The following is an 8,304-nucleotide window of genomic DNA, read 5'->3' on the forward strand; positions in this document are numbered from 1 at the left end:
CTTATGTTAATCCCCATACATTACATTATTAGTTCTAGATGAAGTGTTCCATGATTCATTGTTCGTGCACAACACCCAGTGCTCCATGCAGAACGTGCCCTCCTCAATACCCACCACCAGGCCAACCCATCCTCCCACCCCCCTCCCCTCTAGAACCCTCAGTTTGTTTTTCAGAGTCCATCGTCTCTCATGGTTCGTCTTCAAGATGTTTTTTTTTATTTGAGAGAGCACAGGTAAGGGTAGGGGCAGAGGGAGAGGGAGAAGCAGACTCCCCGCTGAGCAGGGAGCCTGACGTGGGGCTCAGGGCTCCATCCCAGGACCCCGAGATCATGACCTGAGCCAAAGGCAGACGCTTCATCAACTGAGCCACCCAGGCGCCCCGAAATCCATGATTCTTTTTTTTTTTAAAGATTTTATTTATTTGAGAGAGAGAGAATGAGAGAGAGAGACCACATGAGAGGGGGGAGGGTCAGAGGGAGAAACAGACTCTCCGCTGAGCAGGGAGCCTGATGTGGGACTCGATCGCTGGACTCCAGGATCATGACCTGAGCCGAAGGCAGTCGCTCAACCAACTGAGCCACCCAGGTGCCCCCGGAAATCCATGATTCTTGATTGAATCCCGCATCAACATAAACATCTAGGATGTTTTGGAGATCATTTGAGAAATTTCAATATGGATTTGATATTGGATAATATTCTGTCAACATAACACTTCTTGGATGTGATAATGGTATGATGATTATGCAAGAGAATGAAAGAATTCTCTTATTCTTAGCAGATATATGCTAAAGTAACAGTTAGGTATAAAGTGGCACGATGCCTGCAATTCAATTTCAAATGTGTCACCAAATACATACATATGTGTACTACATATGCATATATGGAGAGAGAACATATGTGCAAATCTAAAATGTTAACAATTTCTAGGTGAAGGCTATACTAGGATTCATCATAGTTTACTTTCGAATTATTCCAAATGAAAAGTTGGGGGTGAAACGTAAATCCCTTCCTATAGCTCCATCCCAGATGTGCCTTCGTCCCCAACACCTCCCTGTACCCCAATTCTTATCTGCCTAATACGCCCTATTCCATAGCAGCAGAAGATAGTGGGAGTTAAGGAATCATGAAATCAGGGAAAGCTTCATGAAGGCAGCCTCATCTGAACTTGGCCTCCAGGGAAGGGACAGGATTTTGCTAAGCAAAGGTAGCAGGGAAAGAACTTTCCAGAAAGAAGTCGCAGCTCAAGTGAAGCTCGAAGAACATAGAGCAAAGGTCCTCACCTTTAGTGTGCACAGAATTATATGAGGACTTGTGCAGATTACCCAACTCCCAAATTTTGATTCTGTAGGTCTGAAGTAGGCCAGAAATTTGAAGGTTTGAAAAGCACTAAGATGAATCTGATACAGTGGTTTGAGGACCAGGACTTGGGAAACGCTGACATGAGCAGTGGCCTATTTCACTTACACAGGGAACTGGCCCCGTCTCTCTCCTGGTCAGCTGAATCTGTCACAGGTGCATTGTCACCAAGGCTGAGGCAAACCTTCAGAGGAAAGCCCTCTGTACTAGACCCGTTAGTCATGGTGCCTGCCACGTCCAGGGCTGTGCTCACTGCCTCCTGCTCGGGAAGGCGGATCCAGCTAGTGTTGGCACAGAGGTGACCATAACTGTGCCAGCAATGGGTCCCGCAGTTTGGTGACAGATAAGGTAGCCAGGGACAAAGGGCTCTGCCCAATTGGATTGATAGTAATAAGCTAAGGTGATCAGACTAGCACCCTGTGGAACTGTTCCTATAGACTACGGAGAGAGTTTTCCAGGCAGGTGAGAGGAGAAGAGCGCAGATTGCCAGTGGTAAGCAGGGCCAGTATACAAGAGGAGGAGAACAAGATGCTGATGACTGGAGCTGCTTTGGAATCTAGTTGTTTCCCAGGCTATGTGTATCCTCACCATAATCTTCCTTCTCTTGAGGTATCCTAAGTGGATTGATGCTATCTATGATAAAAGGGTTAAATGAATGCACCTTCTACGAGGTTCCCAGTTCCTAGAGAATGCCTCATGCCCACACTGAAAAAAGAAAGTGTCTTTAGGGCGTGTTGCTGCTCACCTGAGGAGCGAGCGGGACAGAAATAAGCTAATCGGTTCCTTGTCTCTTGTCTCTTCAAGCAAACACCCGCGCATCAAGAAAAGAAACCGGGAGCCCACTATCTTGAGACCCTTTCTTCTTTTTTTTTTTTTTAAAGATTTTATTTATTTATTTGACAGCGAGAGAGGGAACATAAGCAGGGGGAGTGGGAGAGGGAGAAGCAGGCTTCCCGCTGAGCAGGGAGCCCGATGCGGGACTCAATCCCAGGACCCTGAGACCATGACCTGAGCCGAAGGCAGACGCTTAACCGACTGAGCCACCCAGGCACCCCTCTTGAGACCCTTTCTCCCTTATGGATGCCTGGGTCCTAAGGGCCTCCCTTTCCTATCCCTAGTCCTTGCTTTGTTCAGGGTGATGGCAACCCCAACTTGCGTAGGCCTTTTGTGAACTGGTTTCTTCCCACCACCTCTGGCTCCAATGCAAGTGGACCTCAGCTTGGTAAATCTATGCCCAGAAGTCAAGAAGTGAAACAATCATCCTCTGTTCAGACGAGAACAACAGCTGCTGGGGGGTGGGGAGGGTGGGGGGGTGGGAGGATAGCTGAAGGCTGCGGGAAGGTTATTTCCAAGGCAACTCTGCCTGTGGGCCATTCGGCTGGGCCGGGGCGGGGGTGGGGGGGTGGGGGGGGCATCTGCCTGGACTCCAGGAGGGAAAGACTAACCATCTCAGGCCCGGAGTCACCTACACGTTGTAGATTTTGGATGCAGGGATGCGAAGGACAAAGTCATGGTCCAGTCACACTCTGGGACAGTCCGTCCCCAGCTCTTTGCTGTACACCAACCCTTACGCCGCTCTTCCACCCCGCCTTTGTGGGAGGAAGCCCAACATGGCTTGGCATTGACTTTGCCTTGCCCTTGGTCTCCTGAGGTTCTGTCTTCCAGGCAGGATGACCAGAAGCGGTCAAAAAGAAGAACCCTCATCCTAATGTTCCTGCTCTTCTTCCTCCTGACCCCGGGGCGCTATCCTCCGAGCTCGCTACGTTTCCAGGCTAGGGAGATGACTTCCAGCCCCAGCCCTGTTAGACATGCACAGTATGCTGCTGGAATGGTCACTGAAGACCTCAGCTTTCTCGAAGGGCTATTACGAGGAGAGCCTGGAATCACTTCAGTGGAAGTGCTAGACAAATCATCAGGCCTTCTGGAAGCGCAGTCCTCTGGGGACATGGTAAGTGGGAACGGCCTCGCTCCTCTTGGCCACCTTGAGCTGGGCCCTATTACTCTAGCTTCGCCGAACAGAGAGTGATTGCCTAACATCACAAAAGCGCTGAAGATAAAAAGAGTCTGTAAATAATGAGACCAAAAAACCTATATAAACAAAAGGGATACTGGAGACTCCTGAGATGAGAACTCTCTACTGATACCACTTGATACAATATTGGGGGAGGGGGTTCGAAATAAAGAGAGTGTGATACTGGGATCTCAGCATCGTACACCTCCCGAACCACCACCTAGGTGCCTGTGATCTAGAGGTGGCCAGTAATCCCCAAGGAGCTCCAGCTAGCTAGGGATTTACGAAGTATCTGGGAATCCCTGTCCATCAGTATGATTCTGCCTGGCTCCTGGGTCGGAGGTAAGGGGGCTTGATTTCTCACAGCAAGCGTAGAAGCCAGAGTGTAAAGATTTTCTTGTGTCACTTCCCCTTGTCTCCAGACTTTCCAGGAGCTCCTCCGAAGGCGCCAGGCGACCCCATACCTGCTGTGGGTTGTGTGGCAGGAGAGCAACACTGAGCTTCGTGAAGCCGAATCTTCTAGGACGGGCAGTGAGTATGCCTTTCCTTCGCTCCAGAGGGAGACACCATATCTTCCAAAGCTGTTCACTCTACAAATACCTTCGGGGGGGAAAAAAAAAAAAGTCTGGACCAGTATCGGCTCAGAAGATGTGCAGAAACACGAGCGATCCCTGGGGAACGGTCTCACACTCGTGATCATGAGCAAGTTCTAACCTCTCTGCGGCTCATTTGTTTTCATCTGTAAAATGCAGATCGTAATAATGCCTCCTCCTTGCAGTGGTGATGGGTAAATGAGCTCATACATGGTAAAGCACCAGACACCCGGAAGATGCTCTGCAGATGTTAGTTTCCCTTTGCCACCGAGACTACTAGAAGGTCCTGCTGACTCCCACTTCCTGTCCCGTTCCTGCAGCCGTCCTGGGGATGCCAGTGAAGACCTCTGTTTCTCTCTTACCACCTTTTCTCACTCATCTGCTCGTCTCTATCCACATCCTGTCAGGACTTAAGTCCCACTCAGTTCATTAATTAATTCTTCATTCATTTGACAAATATTTATAGGACACTGACCGTGTGTCAGATACTGTGCTAGGGGCCACGGATACAGCAGAGAATGAAAAAGACATGGTCACCACCCTCATGCAGTTTGCCCTTTAGTTGGGGAGATGGACATTAAACAAACAAATAAAAAATTATTGGTCACCAGGAGAACATAACATATGGAAGAGAAGATTATCCCCATTTCCCTCTTTCAATCTGCACCGCCTCACTGAGAGACACTGTCCCCATAGGATCATATCTCTGAACCACTTTTCCTTGATGGAGTCACACTTCACTCCTGGGCCCTAACTAGGTGAAAGGTCAATCTAAACTTGTGGACCAGCTAAGATGTAGAACACTGTCCAAGGAGTGGAGTCCTATTACTTTCCAAGACAGGCAGAGACACTTGTGATAGAAAGGAAGGAGGGTCAGGGAAATGAGGCTTCTAGAATCTGCTGAGGACTTGAAAGAACAGATCCCGGTTGACATTAGCAGAGCCATCTTTAAGACAAAGGAGAGTTTGTTAGCTCATCTGTTAGCCTTCACTCTTCAGGAACCTACGGAGTGCCCTCATTTTTCACGATTAATTAGCTACAAAACTGCCTTCCCTCTCTTCAAAGGTCAGCCTCACCCCCGGCAGGTAAAGAGATGATCACACACTCTAAACCAGTGAGACATTTCACTGGTTTGCTACCACCCTTCCTCATCCTGGCTGAATATTTTTTCTCTCCAATAGGATTGTAAGAACCTTGAAGGCAGGGGCCGTACCTGACACTTAGAACTCACTTCCACGCCTTGCCTTCCCAGCAGAGCCTGCATCTGTTCAGGGACATAAACAATCTGTTCTATAAATAAATAAATACATAAATACATAAATACATACATACATACATACATACCTAGCTAAAAAAAAAGGAATGATACTGTGGAATGGCATGGTGCTTACCAGCAGATGAATGGCTATTTTATTTTATTTTATTTTTAAGATTTATTTATTTATTTGAGAGAGCAAGAATGAGAGAGAGTACATGAGAGGGGGGAGGGTCAGAGGGAGAAGCAGGCTCCTCGCTGAGCAGGGAGCCCGATGCGGGACTCGATCCCGGGACTCCAGGATCATGACCTGAGCTGAAGGCAGTTGCTTAACCAACTGAGCCACCCAGGTGCCCCGAATGGCTATTTTATTTATAAAAATTCTCAGACTTCTCTGGTCAGTCACTCCTAGGGTATCAACAAAAATATTTTTCCTGAGTATTTTGCAAGCCCAAATTGGTCTCCCTAGTTTCACAGATAGAAAGTCAGGTGTTAATTTGAACCAATCCTGTGCTAGTGCTCTACTCCTAGGAATAGAAGCAAAGAAACATTATCCCTCCCTCTCATTTTAATCATTAGCTCGGCCTCTTTCTTCGTCTAATCCCCTTGATCATGATTCAGAGACCTTTCCGAGTGTTAGGCCAAGTCTTCTCACTGTTCCTCCCTAGGGCAGGGGGCAGATGGCGATTAACTTCAGGGGAGGGCAAGAGGGAGGAGGACATTACCTCTCAGCTATTGCAACATGGCGGCCCAGGGAACGGAGCAACTCTTGGGAGAGAATGAGATTGGAGGGAACTTTCAAACGTGGCAGCCAGGAGACCCTCCCAAGAAGGGTCAGTAACTCCTAACTTGATTCTAGAGAGGAAGGAAGGTGTGATGGGAAAAGCATAGACTTTGGACTTTGACAGTCCAGTGTACTTAAGTAAGGTCTAAAATTAACATATTGACATACCTCCTAAAAACTGTGAGAAGCTTAGAGCACTGGAACTGTAATCACTTCTTTCTAGATACTTCTCTATTTGTAAAAGTTGTGAAATATACTTACAGATTTTTTTTTAAGATTTTATTTATTTATTTATTTATTTATTTATTTATTTATTTATCAGCGGGAGAGAAGAAGAGAAAGAGCACAAGCAGGGGGAGTGGCAGGCAGAGGGAGAAGCAGGCCCCCCTGCCGAGCAAGGAGACGGACGAGGGACGGAGACCACGACCCAAGCCAAAGGCAGACGCCCAACCGACTGAGCCACCCAGGCATCCCTACTTACAGATTTTTATTTATTTATTTTTTTAAAAGATTTTATTTATTTATTTATTAGAGAGTGAGCGGGAGAGAAACAGCATGAGAGGGGAGAGGGTCAGAGGGAGAAGCAGGCTCCCCACTGAGCCGGGAGCCCAATGTGGGACTCGATCCCAGGACCCTGGGATCATGACCTGAGCTGAAGGCAGTTGCTTAACCAACTGAGCCACCCAGGCGCCCTTTACTTACAGATTTTTAAATAGACTTTATTTTTTAAGTCATTTTTAGGTTCCCAGCAACATTGAATGGAAAATACAGAGAGTTCCCATATATCCCCTGCCCACTCCCCCACAGTCAACATCCCACACCACAGTGGTACATTTGTTACAGTCAGTGAATCTACACTGACATATCATCATCACCCAAAGTCCGTAGTTTACATTAGGGTTCACTTTTGGTGTCAGACATCCTGTGCATTTTGACAAATGTATAATGGTATGCACCCACCATTAGAGTATCGTGCAGAATAATTTCAATGCCCTAAAAAATCCTCTGTGCTCCATCTATTTATCCCCCCTCCCTAACCCTTGGCAACCACTGACCTTTTCACTGTTTCCATAGTTTTTCATTTTCAAGAATGTTACATACTTGGAATCATACAGTATATAACCTTTTCAGATTGGCTTCTCTCACTCAGTATATTCATTTAAGTTTCCTCCATGTCTTTTCATGGCTCGAGAGCTCATTTCTTTTTAGTACTGGTTACAAACAAATTTGACGCATAGAATATTATTGTGCAGCCTAATGAAAAATTTTAAAAAGCTAACACCATAGGGAAACCACTACCCATATCAAGAAATAGAAGATAGATGACCCTCAAGAAATAACCTTTCCCCATGTGGGGAACTTCTAAAAGACAACTGGTCTGGACTCTTCAAAATATCAATAACATGAAAAGAAAGGTTGGAAGGTTTGTTTTAAATTAAAGAAATCTAAAGAGACAAAGCAACAAAATGCAATATGTGAATCTTGTTTTGTTATTGTCCCTACCCCCCCCATAAAAAAGGTGAATAAAAGACATTCTTAGAGAAGTTTGAATATGGAATGTTTATTAGAAACTATAGAATTATGCTAATTTATTCAAGAATGATAATAGTGTTGTCATTATGTAGGAAAATGTCCTTATTTGGGGAAGATGCATGCTGAGGTATTTAGGGATAAATTTTCCTGATGCCTGCAAGTTATTTTGAGATGGCTCAATGAAAAAATATATATATAAAGGAGTTCTACTTCCAGCATGACAGTGTGAGGAGCTCTGTAGACCAGCCCTCTGATGAAACTGGTGAAAATTATGGAAAAATACATACAATCATTAAAAGTCTCTAGAAATGATCCTAAGGACATACAGCAAATTAAGAAACATCTATTCAAGAAAGTCTACTAAAATTTGGTGAGAACACGGAGTGTCTATGGCATTTGAACCAAGACCCATTCCCTCGTGACCCCCTTTCTTAACTTTGTGAGGAGGAGACTCCACTCCAGATTGGTGCAGCCAAGAACCCAGGGCTCCACCTTCTCCTAGATCCCAGTTGGAGCACTATTTCTCAGGAGGAGCAGGAGGTGAGCATTTCTCATCTGGCCCTTAGCTACCTGTTGCTGGGTCTAAGACCCAGTGACTGTGAAAAGGTGCAGGCTTCCTTCTTCCACCTAGTCCCCACTTGTGGATGGAGGCATCTACCTTGGGCATGGCACCGCTGAGAAAATGGGGATCCCAATCACCCTTGCCCTGCCTTGTAAGGTGGTGGTTCTGTGCTGGGAGAAGCAAGCATAGAAAACTTGAAGCTGCTGCTCC

This window comes from Leptonychotes weddellii, chromosome X (genome assembly GCF_054177405.1).
Source record: "Leptonychotes weddellii isolate Sample4059 chromosome X, ASM5417740v2, whole genome shotgun sequence".
Lineage (NCBI taxonomy): Eukaryota > Metazoa > Chordata > Mammalia > Carnivora > Phocidae > Leptonychotes > Leptonychotes weddellii.